The following is a 14,642-nucleotide window of genomic DNA, read 5'->3' as shown; positions in this document are numbered from 1 at the left end:
AATTCCCATCCTTCCTTTTGACAATTTCTCAAGGTCACCGGCAAAAATGTCCCCTTCCTCCTTCATTCAGAAACATACCCTCCAAGAAGCTCAACTTATACAAACAGATGGCAGGAGATGTCACTGGTAACCGGGTTCTAAATCCCAATCTGGTCTCAGATAAACCACCCGAGACCTTATCCTTCCTTCTTATATCCCTGTCAATCAGAGAGAGAATACTAATTCAAAAGGCATCTTGTTTACTCCAAGTCTGTTCCTTTTTTGTGTCCTTGGAAAGTGAAACAACTGCATGGGGAGAGAAGAATCACACATTTCCGAAGCTGAGGACATCCCAGCCCTGAGTCACAGCTGCCTGGCCTCACTAGGGATCTAGTACCCCAGCTCCTCCGCAACATGGAGCTCTGGGGAGTTCTCTTTTGCTGGTACTGAGGTGTGAACATTTACAATAACAGTTAACATAATAACAATGGCACAACATGGGTAACCATTTAATTTTATTCCTTATTTCTCAAAAAGTTTTGCTTAACATGCTATGAGAGTTACTAATGCCTTGTTACTTTAAATTCTGGTAAAGTATATGAAGACCCATGACATTAAGTCCATTTAAAAACTCTTGCTCCTTTCTGGGAAGAATAATAGTGCAAAGTGTAATATAGAATAATAGTTTAAGGGTAGTATAAAGCACAATATAGTGTAAATGATGATGTAAAAATGATTAACAAAAGGTAGTGGAGAATTCCTCCTCACCTTCATGTGATGCTAACCATGCATTTTTTTTTTTTTAATTGAGGTTTCCAGGTTAATTCTGGGTGAAATACAGCCTCCTCTTTTAGATCCCTACTTCTAACCCCAGGGCGACATCCACCTTAGATATTTAAATGTCCCTTTCTCCACCACGAAACCCAGATTTCACAAAGGAAGGATAAATAAGCTCACATTCAAGGGCCAATCTTGTCTACGAGAAAGCATTGTGTATGTTTCCTGGAGCATTCTAGTGGAAGGGCACTAGTCAAAAACTCCAGATTGCAATGCTTGTTCTGCCACTCATTAACTATGAGATGTGAACCCAGCACAACAAACTTTCTGAGCCCAGTCTATTTTAAAAATAGCAAAGATATCATCAATTTTACAGGAGTTTCTAAGACAAATGAAGGAATGAAACTGGAAACACTCTCAGTGCAGCCCATAGTAGGTGCTCAATTTATGTTAAAAAATTATGTTAACTCAAAAAAGGACAAAACCTTAATTCAGAGTGAATGGCTTTAAGGTGGAAGGGCTTTTAACTGAGGTATTTGGAGGTTTTTTCTTTTTTTCTTTTGCTCCCTTAAATTATATTTTAAAGGTAGTTGTCAACTGTTCTTTTTTTTTTTCTTTCTATAAGGAAAACTTTACATTTGTCTCCATCTTCACCATGGTCTGAAATGAACCTGCTTAAGCCTGGCTGTGAAAGGAGCAGGGACCACACAAGTAGCTTTCACAAAAGTTTAGTAAGGGATGTCATGGTGGGAACTTCTCTTTCCAGTTCTATAAAAGTTAATTTCATGTAAGGATATTATTTCCTCCCCACTCCCAAGACACTAATCTTTAAAATGGTAGACAGTGAACCTGAAATATTTTTGAATATCTTTAATAATCTTTTATAGAACTGTTCAAAGGGTTTCCTAAATGTATACATTTTCCAACTGCAGTGGTTCAACATTTGGGGAGCAATAACTCTGTGATTCAAAAGTGTCCCTTATTTTCCTGTAGCTACAAAGCACCTATAGGATGGGGGCCCACTTAATTTTATTTTCTAACTTTCATTCTGGGCTTAGATACCTTTTTAATTCTTGCTCCACAATGATGCTTGGGTAAAAGATCTGAGGATCCCCTTCAAGGACTCAGATGTCCCTCTCTATTTTTGTGGTAAGACGTCTAAAGTAGGATATGCACCAGAAACTGGCGCCATAGGGCCCCACTGTGGAGCAGGAGGAGGTGGCTTGAAGGCAGGGCTCCGGCCAGCGCCCCTTCGCATCTCCCCAGGAGGGGACACCGCCCAGGCGCACCCGTTGCTAGGTCCTCTGTTTGCCGCGTTCTAAAGGAGCCCCGAGCGGAACCAAGGCCGACCCGGAGGGGGATGCCCGCAAAAGCTTAGGGATTGTGTTCAGTCAACAGCCAGGGAGAGCAGCTGCTCCCCTCTTGGTCCCTTTTGCCCCCAAGCCCTCCCGGCGCTGCTGGGAGGCGGAGGATTCCCCTCGTTCTTGGTTCCTCCCAACCGTCGCCGGCCCTCAGCGCCCTCCACGACCGCCCCGCTCCGCACGTCGCGCACCCCCGGTCGCAGCCCGCGAATGGTCTAGCCCGTCGGCAGCCGCCACCCCATTCGGCAGCGACAGCTGCTCCAGCTGCTCCGGGTGGAGCGCCCGAGCCCCGAGCCGTGGCTGCTTAGGGCGGCGGGCGGGCGGAGGGGAGCACCGGACCACCAGCGCGGGCAGCCGGGCCCGGGGGCAACCGCCCGCGGGAAACCGGGAAGCGGAGGGGCCGCAGAGGGACCGCCTGCAGCCAGGAGGAGAAGACCAGGGCTGGGCTTTCCTCACCCCGGTGAGTACCTGCTGCCCGGATCCTTCCCGACCCCCTTTCACCGCCCCCACACCCCGAGGTATCGGCCCCCACCAGGGACGGTCATTGCTCTAGGGACACTGGCTCCCGCGGGGAGCAGCGGAACCGGGAGCTGCTACTGTTAGGACTAATGATTCAGCACCATTCGTGCCCCGAGAGAGATTTGGGCGGAATGGGGGAGGGTGGGTGGGGGGTGGGGGGGACGAGGTCAGTTGCTGTGCTCTCACCTCAGTTTCTAGGCTTCAGAGGTACCACCCGGGCGGGCGGTGTCGGGTGGGGTGAACAAGGAGGCTCTCTGCTGGCTTGTTCCGTAATTCCGTCCTTTTCCCAGAGCATGGTACAAACCTCTGTGAGTGTGCGGTGCAATCTTTAAAGTGTGTCAGATTAGTGTCTTTTTCCCACGTGTGAGTGAAGTATGGGGCCCTTGTCTATACCTGTCAGTTTTCTTTACTTCTTGCTCCGTTGGATACCTAATTCAAGCCATCGTCCACTCAGTTTTTCATCGCATAGCATTCCCCCACTAATGTGTGAAATAGAGGCTGTGTCCAAGTTGTCTCGTGTTCAGAGTGGCTTTGCTTGGTCTTGGCATAGGAGAAAAAGATTTAAGGGAGGTAGGAAATAATACTTTCAGAGTTTAGACACTAACTTTTAGATATATTATTTCATTAAATCATCACAGCAACCCAGAACCAAAGGTGGAAAGTGAGGAGCCTGGAAGTTAAATTACATGCTCAAGGTCACAGAACAGGAATTTGAATACAAGTCTCCCTGACTCCAAAGCCCATGAATCTTCCACTGTATTACAGAGTTGTGTGTCCAAGTGTAAGGGTACATATAGATGGCCCATTAGATATTAAACTTAATTTTCATAAGAGTGATCTCAAACAATAGCAACAACCTGTAAACTTACTGTATATGGAATTATTGTTCTTTTAGTAAGAAAGGGCTTTGAATTATGTGGAAAAAAACCCATTTTCTTAGAAAGCGTTTGCCAAAAAATATCTGGACAACACTGCAAAGGAGAGTTAGGTCATTGCAGGAGATGTTTAACACATTTTTGGCAGTGATATATGGTGGATGCTCAAATGTTGGAAAAAATCAATTAGGAAAGTAAAACAAAACAAAACACCTGGAAATCTTTTTCTTTTTTAAAACTTAATGGAAACATTTGCAATAAGAACAGTTATCTAGTTCATGGGGTGTGTGACTGAACTGTTTTTGTGGGGTGTGTTGTCCCAAGATAGGGTGACAGATAAACTCAGACTGATAATATTGTTTGATTCATTTCCACTGTGATGTGGCATAGTAGGTGATAACTCCATTTTACAGACTAAGGAACTGAAATAGAAGGTTCAAGATCATATGGCTAGTAAGTAGTGGAATCTAGACAAGCATTGACTTACAAAAAATATGTGTGTTGTAGCAAAACGGAGTTCTGTATAGTGGGAAACTGCATTGATTTGTTTTTGCTCTGCCCTTCAGAGTTAACAATTATATTGACCTGTGTACTCTTTCTGAAAAAATAACGGATGCTAGGTTTTTCTTTATCTGTTGCTTGGCCATTTGATTTGCCTTCCTTTATGATTTATGTATTCTCCCTTAAGATGTGAAACTCTTGGTGATGTCTCCAGAGGCAGGTTGCTATAATACAAATGCTCATTATCTCTAAGTACTGGAATAGTACTTTATGGCGGATAGGAACATAATCATCTTAGTCTGTCATTTCTAAAGTATTGAACTATTTACATTGGAGAATTATTAATGAGGATATTGAGAGACCAAAGCCCATTGCCTAAATAAAGCCATAAAATGGAGGCACAAATTTATATATGTTTTTCACACAAGACTGTAAGAGAAGTAGGATCACGTGATGACTCTTAAATTTGATATCTAGGAGGTCATTTCTTTTTGTTCTTTATATGGCTGTAGTCTCTGTCCTGAACCTCTGTGAAGCATCTTGCAGTCCAGTCTGTTTAACTACAAGGAGGATGGCAGAATTGGTATGAAAAAATAAGCAAAACTTATTTTTGATCCCACTACTATTAAAAAAAAAAAAGAAGGTGCATGTCCTAGTGATGGTCAGCGGGAACATTTTAAAAAAGAGGCAACACATTTTATTTAGATAACATCACCAAGTGTGAATATAATACCAACCTGGTTTGAGCACTGCATCTTTTCTCACTCTTGTCTCTCTCTTTCTGTATATATGTATGTATTTGTTGAATGACTACTGTCTGCAGACCATTCAAATTCTTGACTTCAAGGAACTTAAAGTCTAGCTGGGGAGGTATTTACTTACACATGAGTAATTAACAAAATAATTAGAATTGGCCTAATATCAGGAAAAGGTGGTGCTATAAATGCTATATCAACACCTTAAGAAGGAGAAATCATAGAGGCTGGTTTCATAACAGAATCAGTAAACTCTTCATGGATGGAAGTGAATTCAATCACTCTGCCAGATGGGAAGGATTTGGATACGAAAAGGCAAGCCAGACAGGGAGGTTCAGCTAAGTGCTCATATACTGTTTGAATACACAGTGACAAATTGTGAAGAACCTTGCATATCAGGCAGTGAAATCTGCTCCTCATCTGGTAGTCATAGGGAACTAGCGGTGTAGGTTACTAAGCAGGCCAAGTTTCTCTTTGGCTGGTCTTGCTCATATTCTCCATATTCCTTGTTCCAAATGCCCTTCCAGAAAATGCTATAGTTCCTGGGTACTGATATTAAAAGGATTAATTGTCAACTGAACCCAGGAGTTTTCTACACAAGTAACATTTTTCCTCTTTCAAAGAAGCTTGCCTTTTTGAAAGCTTCCCCTTTCTGTTATAAAATTATGAACAGTTTGGAAACTATAAAAATATAAAAAGGAAAAAAAATCACCATACTTGTACTAACTAAGACAAGCACTATTAATATTTTGATGTGATTTTGATATTTCCTTCCACTCTTTTCTGTGCATGGTTTTAATCATGATATATATATTACTTTTTAAAATATTTTTACTTTAAATTTTATAACATTAGTTTTCCCTTAATTACCACTGGAAAGTAAACTTTAAAAATATCTACATAATTTTCCATTAGGTAGATGTATGATAATTTCGTAACCATTCCTCAGTGTTGCTATATTTTTGATGATAATAACTAACACTGTGATGAACATCTTTGTTCATAAATGAAATTCCTGGGTTAAAAAGTATGAAATCTTAGTTCAATTTTTTTTAAAGATTTTATTTATTTATTTGACAGAGAGAGACACAGCGAGAGAGGGAACACAAGCAGGGGGAGTGGGAGAGGAGAAGCAGATTTCCCGCAGAGCAGGGAGCCCGATGCGGGGCTCGATCCCAGGGCCCTGGGATCACAACCTGAGCCGAAGACAGATGCCACCCAGGCGCCCCTTAGTTCAATTTTTTTAAATTGAGATATAATTAATATATCTCAATATATATCAATATAACATTATATTAGTTTCAGGTGTAACATAATGATTTGATATTTATATATATTGCACATGATCACCACACTAAGTCTAGTTAATATCCATCACCACACAGTTACAATTATTTTTTCTTATGATGTGTAGTTTGACTACTTCATGCAACTTTTGAAACTCTTTTGGATTCTGCATGTTCTCTGGGCATTACAAATTAACTATAAGATATTGGTGTATTATTAATTACTTACATTCACTCCTGTGTGTGGTTCCTCAGATTACACTTTTTCAGGCAATCTCCTCTTTTGATTAGAGAAACTATTTGAATCATGGCTACTGGGCAAAATAGATGAAGGGGATTAAGAGGTACAAACTATTTTATTATTATAAAATAAATAAGTCATGGGGATGAAAAGTACAACATAGGGAATATTGTCAATAATATTATAATGACTTTGTATGGTGACCGATGGTAACTATACTTATTTGGTGTAGGGGTGAGCATTGCATAATATATAGCATTGTCGAATCACTATGTTTTACACCTGAAACTATTGTAATATTATATGTCAACTATACTTCAATTAAAAAAAAAAAAATCATGGGCAGTACGAGAAAGGCGGGCAGTTGGGGCCTGAGGAGAGAAGATGTAAATGAAGCTGGAGAGCATGTTTGGTGAGAGTGGGCAAGAGTTTATAGTCAGAGAAGGGGATATATGATGGACTACATTCTGGTTTTAGCGTTGTATTTGTGGACCTCAGTTTCCTCCCCTCCATCCTCCCTTCAGGTGTCTACCCCACCCTTATCTCTTTCAAACTTCAACTTCTTCCATCCTCCTGTATCAGATTCCTAGGTCTCCGGCTTCAGTAACCTGGCAATGCAAAGCATATGAACTCGCACTCTGATTTAGAGAATCCACATAGATGAGGGTGGACATTTCAGACCTCCTTCCAGTTCTCAGCAGAAGCCCTGGTTACAAGGTACAAGGGAGTGTGGTGGACAGTGACGACTTCTGCCCTCTCTCCCTTGTGTATTGCTAGAGACAGCCTCTGAGAACAGTGGCCGTTGAGAGACACAGAACATTCCCAGCATTTCCTGTGGGCACTCAGATGTTTCCTTCCCCTTGTTTCCAGTAATCCTTCACTAAAGGAAATTCCCCTGAAGGAGGAGAGAGACTATGCCTCCCTTACCCCACCAGTTGTAGGGACGAGTGACACTACCTCCTTTGCTTTGGCTGGGCCTCTTATGCCCCAGTCTCTCACCTGTGCTTCTCCTGGATCCCACCCCCATCCTACTTGGAATATCAGAAGCCACTGAGGCAGGGAGGCCATTAAGGGTCTCTGAGGACCAGCAGAAGGGGAGTCACTGGGATGTGAATGTGCCTTGAGGGCACAAGGAGGGAGCATAGGCAGGTTTTATAATGTGCCATTAGTCTTGGGAGACCTGAAAGGAAATGAAAACAGAAGCATCAACTTTACAAATCCACAATAGCCTCCTCCCCCCTTTTAGGACCTGACAGATGATTTCTGGTGGAAGCTGGACATCGAGGAAGAATTTGTCCTGTGCTTAGTTGAGACCTATTATTTAAAACAATTTACTTAAGCTCTTAGAAAGTGGTAAATTTATTTCCATTCCTCTTAGGCATTATCTGTCAAAGTTGAACTGGGCTTAGCCAACAGTTTCCCTAGGGTTAACTTAAAGATAAAAAACCTAAATTTAAATAGGCTTGCCTATTTTTCTCCACTACCCTTATTTCTGTTAATTCCCGTTTGTCATTTATTTGTTTACACACTCATCCCCGTAGTACACATAGTAGTTGACAAAACCAAAGTGTTGGGATTGTTTGGGCTCTGGGAAGGTGAGTGATAAAGCTGTTTAACTCTTTTTTCCTTCACTTTTTACTTGCAAGTGACTGGTTGGCCTATGTTCCTTTGACTCCTTTGAAGGTTTAGAGTTAGGTGGTCAAGTGATCACTGGGTCTTCTCCGAGGCTGACCTAAAGGTCTGAGAACTCCTTCCCTTTGAAACTGATGATATTCTTGGTTCACTGGGTATGCCGAACCATCCTCATTGTTTGATTTTTTTTAAATTGTGTTGTGGCTCCTGAGTTTCCAAACTTCTATGTTATTTTGTTCTTCTGCTTAGCCATGTGAAATGATGTTTGACAAAGGATTATTTTGAACATTTCTATCTCTTTTACCCACTACTTTGCGAAGTCTGGCCTGTGTCACATCTAATTCAACAAGATGGCATTAGCTTATTTTTACATAAATTCTCCTTTCTCCTCCATTAGTGTATTTTCGGGAAATTGACTTTTTAAAGTAAATTGAGCATTTGTGGATTTGGAAGATGGGTCAGCAGTAATCCAGGCAGCAGCTTCAAGATTATTTTGTGGCTTTTTGTTGGGTTAGAATTTTAGAGCTGCTTAGGTATACCTCTCTTTTAAGGTAGTACCATTTTTCTTTTGTAAGAGGAGTGACCCCACTTAAAAGTTGTTTGTGTAAAATCTGCCTTAATTGATGTGGTTCTAATACTAGGTTTGATTGGTTTTATGATATGGATGGCCATATGTGTGCAGTATTGGTAGGAGAAGTTAGCAGCTATGGGTTTAATTTAAATAATTACGTTTGATGGGAAAATTTTCATGTGTAGTTTTGTCGTTATTATTTAAACTATTTTTCAAGGTACTAAATAAATAAAATCTGTAACCATGTGTGATACTCATTGTGATTGCTTAAAAAATCAGGACAATAATTTTAGCACACATCTTGGTTTATATTTAGAATCAGTCTGCAGTTACCCAACAAATATGTGTGAGCTACTTTGTGGAGAGGAATGATAGAAATTGGACACTTTCTATAATCAGCTTAAATTACATGAAACCAGATGGGGGCATTTTCATTTAACTTTAGGTTTGATCACATGCAAGATGATAATATTTAGTTACTTCCATGTATCAATCTGGAATATTAAATATTGTTTCTTCATTTCAACAATGTAAAAAATCGAGTGAGAAAAAAACAAGTAATTTTCATGCACAATCATAGTAGGATTAAAAATTTTTCTACAGCTGCCCCTTTAGATACTAATTTTGGCAATAGATGCTAGTATTTACTATTATATGTAAACAAAAGGATGACTTTTATTCATTTAATATAGTTTTAATGGTTTTACTTCCTTTAGGATATTTGAGGAAAAAATAACTTGTCAAATTCATTGAATATTTTATTTACTTGTTTATTTATTTATTTATATTTTTAAAGTAGGCTCCATGCCCAGTGTGGAGCCCAGTGCAGGGCTTGAACTCATGACACTGAGATCAAGACCTGAGCTGAGATGAAGAGTCAGAAGCTTAACCCTCTGAGTCACTCAGGTGGCCCCGTTGAATACTTTTTAAAAATCTCTGACATCTACATTTAGTGCACATCAGCATCCCCCTTGGTCAACACACAAATTTCAACCCATCATTTTTGGAAAATCGAAACAAGTTATTTCTGCAACTTGCTACAGAAATTAAAGGAAAGTAAACGTCTTAAATATTAAGGAAAATTTGAAAGGGGGGGTGATCAGTGCTTCTTAAAATCAAGTGGACTGTATGTATGTGGAAAAGCTTTTTCACTTGTCAAAAATCAGTGCCAAATGAGTATTTCAGGAAGAAAGAAAAGTTTACTGCTCCATATGTGAGGGGGCTGTCATTTCAGAATAGGAGGCATTTTCTCTTTTAAAAATTTATCTTGGGCGTAGAATATGTGATAGCTATTTTTATCCTTAACTAGGGAATTAAAAGTTAAATGTACTCCTCATTGGTTATAGTATAGCATATTTACTTCAATAACATGTTTGAGAGTATATCTGTGAATTTTGTTTTTAGAATCCATAAGGAACCAGAATAAATATAAATATGAAGTAAGGTTACTAAAGTGTAGCTGCTTCCTTTTTTTTTTTTTTAAGATTTTATTTATTTGTCAGAGAGAGATAGAGCTCAAGCAGGGGAAGCACGGGGAGTGGCAGACAGAGGGAGAAGCAGGCTCCCCGCTGAGCAGGGATCCTGATGTGGAACTGGATCCCAGGACCCTGGGATCATGACCTGATCCAAAGGCAGATGCTTAACTGACAGCCACCCAGGCATCCCTAAAGTGTAGCTTCTGCTGGGAATAAAATTAAGCAAATAGACTTAGCAATATTTTTGAATACATATATTTAGATCTCCAGATAAAATTACCTAATGGTTCAGTAGTTTTCCTCTCTTTGATATAACTGAACATATTGTGGTATTATGAAATCGATTATCATGCTTTCTAGAAGAAAAAGTTAATAACATTTTCCTTCAGAGTCGTATGAAAATATTGTGATTTATGTATTTATTTGGGTGATTTCTGACATTTTGTAGGCATTCCACAAATGTAACTTTTTCTTACACTTAATATTTAGTATTATTTTTATATAATTTTTTATTGTGATAAAAAACACATGATATACAATTTACCATGTTAGCCATTTTTAAGTACAGTTGGTAGTGTTAAATATATTTACATGAAACAGATCTTCAGAACTTTCTCATCTTGCAAATCTCAAATTCTATACTCATTAAACAACCTTCCTTTCCCCCTCCCCAAGCCCTTGGTAACCACCATTTTATTTTCTGTTTCTATGAATTTTATTACTTTAGATACTTCATATAGATGAAATCATATAGTATTTGTCTTTTTGTGATTGATTTATTTCACTTAATGTAATGTCCTAAAGGTTCATCCATTTTTTAGTATATATGAGGATCGCCCTCACTTTATTTATTTATTTATTTTTATTTTTATTTTTTTAAAGATTTCACCTATCTATTTGACAGAGAGAGACAGCGAGAGAGGGAACACAAGCAGGGGGTGTGGGAGAGGGAGAAGCAGGCCTCCCATGGAGCGGGGAGCCCAATGTGGGGCTCAATCCCAATACAGAGCTCGTTCCCAATGTGGGGCTCAATCCTAGGACCCTGGGATCATGACCCGAGCCGAAGGCAGGAGCTTAATGACTGAGCTACCCAAGCACCCCGGATTGCCCTCTCTTTTAAAGCTTAATAATATTCCATTGTATATGTAGACCCCATTTTGTTTATCCATTCATCTGTCAATGGACATATGGGGTTGCTTTCACCTCTTTGCTACTGAAAATAGTGCTGCTATGAACACAGGTGTGCAAATATCTCCCTGAAGCCCTGCTTTCAGTTCTTTTAGATGTATACCCAGAAGTGAGATTACTAGATCACATGGTAGTTCTATTTTTAATTTTTTGGGAAACTTTCATACTGTTTTCCATAGTGGTTACACTATTTTACATTCCCAACAGTGTGTAAGGGTTCTAATTTTCCACACCCTCACCAACACTGCTTATTGATTGATTGATTGTTCTATTGAGGTCATCCTAATGGGTGTGAGGTGATACCTCATTGTGGTTTTGATTTGCATTTCTCTGATGATTAGTGCTATTGAGCATCTTTTCATGTGCCTGTCAGGTGTTTGTATATCATCTTTGGAGAAATGTCTACTTAGGTTCTTTGCCCATTTTTTAAATCTGGTTATTGGATTTTTTTTTTTGTTTTGAGTTGTTGGGAGTTCTTTCTATATTCTGGATATTAGCCCCTTATCAGATAAATGATTTTCTCCTACTCCGTAGTTTGCCTTTGCACTCTATTGTTTATGTCCTTTAATGTATAAAAAAAAATTTTGTTTAATATAGTCCCATTTTTCTATTTTTGCTTTCGTTGTCTATGTAGCATTGATTACTTTTAGCATTTTAAAAATGTATTGACAGAATTATTTCAAGTTGCTATTTACTAATTCTTTCCCACCTTATTCTTTAAAGTCCACATGATTATTTTTGAGACTATGTAATTATGATGACTAGTGTAATTATTTAACGAATTAAACTGAATTTTGAAAAAAATTTTTTTGGAGGAGTCACTTTTTAAAATATCCAGTGTAAGAATTTAGTTGCTATAATTTAACCATATGTTAATATGAATTGTTTAAACTTATACATCAATTTAGGGAGAATTGACATCTTTACTGTGTTCATTCTTCCAATCTGTAAACATGGGATATCTCCAGGATTGGGGTCTTCTTTTATTTTCTTTTATTAGCAATTTATAATTTTCATTATACAGATATTACCCATGTTTTGTTCGAATTTTTTTTTTAAGATTTTGCCCATTTATTTGTCAGCGAGCAAGCACAAGTAGGGGAGTGGCAGGCAGAGGGAGAAGCAGGCTCCCTGCTGAGCAAGGAGCCCGATGCCCAACTCCATTCCAGGCCCCTGGGATCAGGGCCCAAGCCAAAGGCAGATGCTTAATCGACTGAGCCACCCAGGTGTCCCTTTGTTAGAATTATACCTAACTGTATCATTTTGTTTGGAGCAACTGATAATGACATTCGTTTTAATTTATTTCCATTTTTTTGTTGTCAATATGTAGAAATGCAATTGGTTTTTGTGTATTGATCTTGTATCCTGAAACCTTACTGAAGTCACGTTTTGGATCTAGGATTGTAGATCCTTTGAGAATTTTTTTTTTCTTTATCATCTGCAAACCAAGACACTTTCTTTCTTTACAGTCTGTTAAAATTAAAATAAATCTTTAATTTTTTTTCTTGCCTTATTGCAAGTGCTAGGAATTCTAGTATTGTGCCAAATAAGAATGGTGAGAGTGGACATCCTTGCCTTGTTCATGATCTTAAAGGAAAATTATTCAGTCCTTTACTATTAAGTATGATGTTAGCTGTAGGTTTTTTTTGTAGATGTTCTTTATTAGGTTGAGAAGATTCCCCTTCTGTTTCTAGTGTACTGATACTTTTTATCCTGAATGGAGATAGAATTACATCAAATTTCTTTTTGCATTAATTGATGTGGACATATGATTTTTTCCTTAACCTCTTGATATGGTGGATTACATTGATTAATTTTTGAATATTGAATGAACCTTGTGCACATGGAATAAATCCTTTTTGGTCATATAAGCACATCACACACACATATGTTGCATTCAGTTTGCTAACATTTTGTTAAAGATTTTTGCATTTAACTTCATGAGGGATATTGGTTTGTAGTTTCCTTTCTGTTGTGCTTTCTTTATTTGTTTCTGGTTGTTAGAATACTACCAGCCTCGTGTGGTACTAAGAAATTACAATTTGTTGAATTTGGGTATTGTGTCAAATTCAAATATCCATAATTACCTGAGCAGGCTATTACAATACTTCTTTTTCCAACTACATATCTCTGTGTGGCCAAATTTTTTCATATACTTCCAACAAAAACAACTTCTCAGAATAAATGCGGAAGTGGATAAGAGAATCTGTGCTCTATGAAGCAAGATATTAAAGAGATTTTTAAAAGTACAAAGCACCACTCATTTCTTTTTTTTAAAAAAATAGTTATTTAAAAATAAAATGTTTTTGTTAATACATAATGGTTTTCAACCTATATCAATTTTAGTTTCTAATAGGGTAAATATAAATAGCTATAACCTACAAAAACTAAAAGTCAACAAAACTTAAAGAGTGTGAAGAGTTCCAACACCAGAAAAATTTGAGAATCACTACTAAGACAATCAAGACAAGGAGAAAAGTGAAGCCAAAGGCATGGGCATGTGCATTTCACACTGGCGTTGGTTTTACCAAGTTGTTCCATGTGCTTGTTTTCCTTTTTCTCCACTAATACTTTTATTTCACTAAAGATGCTTTTTTTCTCCACACTGATTCACCCATATGTACTCCTTTCCCCTAAGACAAATATGATAAAAAGACCAATAGTACCTTACAATGCAATCATTATGAAATGAAATCCCTCAAAATTATCCCCATTCTAACTTTAATAAACCCACATATAGATATATGACTATATTTTAAGTTATAAGTTATAATAAATAGAGTTACAGTATTAATTCAGTGATTGCTTATGCAAGGAAGAAGTAATTTAAAATATTTTGTCAAGAATTGACTCAAAGATAGTATAGGAAATATTTGAATTACTGTCCTTTGATTTTGATTATTATAAATGGCTTTTCTTTTATACTTTTTCCCAGTACTTTATTGAATATAACATATATTGTATAATGTACAACTTGGTAAGTTTTTACAAGATTTTGGTAATTAGCATTTGAAGATACATAGTTTGTAATAAGATGAACATATAAGATGAGATTTTCAAATCTGAGAATATCAATGAAGGAAAAAAAAGAAGAAATGAGCTAGGAGAAACATTAGCTCACAAAATCCATGTTTGAAATCCTGTATATGTATTAGAGCTGGGCACACACTTAATTTTGAGTTTTCTAACTTCCAGGCAAAGAGGAAAACATGAAAAATTTAATGATTGAAAAGCTCATCGATGAGAAAAACAAACCAGTTGCCTAAGAGGAGCAAAGTTGTTCCTGTCTAGAATCTAGAATGAAATTTCTCCTATAGTTTATTTAAAAGTGGATTCAGTATAGTGTAATACAGTTTCCTCAACACCCTTAACACTGAAAGTCAGCAGGATTCATTGGGCTATTTTTTATAATGTCCTTCATCTAGACCCATGGTGTGGCTCTGTGTCTTTGGGGGAAATAATCTCTCAAGATCTGATTATTT

The 14,642-nt window shown here is 38.0% G+C and overlaps 1 protein-coding gene across 10 annotated transcripts in view; it reads left to right on the top strand.

The window, feature by feature from the left end:
- The first annotated feature begins 2,339 nt into the window (after positions 1-2,339).
- TTLL7 (tubulin tyrosine ligase like 7) overlaps positions 2,340-14,642 on the top strand; it is a 151,443-nt gene continuing 139,140 nt past the window's right edge. For 4 of the 10 annotated variants that reach the window (XM_027575269.2, XM_027575216.2, XM_027575217.2 and 1 more), the window contains exon 1: positions 2,342-2,577. The gene's annotated coding sequence lies outside the window, so the exon portion shown is untranslated. Of the gene's footprint in view, positions 2,578-4,524; positions 4,596-14,642 lie in introns of all 10 variants that reach the window. The other 6 variants (XM_027575247.2, XM_027575235.2, XM_027575284.2 and 3 more) reach the window with 3 other exon arrangements.

This window comes from Zalophus californianus, chromosome 4, assembly GCF_009762305.2.
Source record: "Zalophus californianus isolate mZalCal1 chromosome 4, mZalCal1.pri.v2, whole genome shotgun sequence".
Lineage (NCBI taxonomy): Eukaryota > Metazoa > Chordata > Mammalia > Carnivora > Otariidae > Zalophus > Zalophus californianus.
Note: the sequence above shows the minus strand (reverse complement) of the source record. Positions and strands in the feature narration are given on the sequence as shown.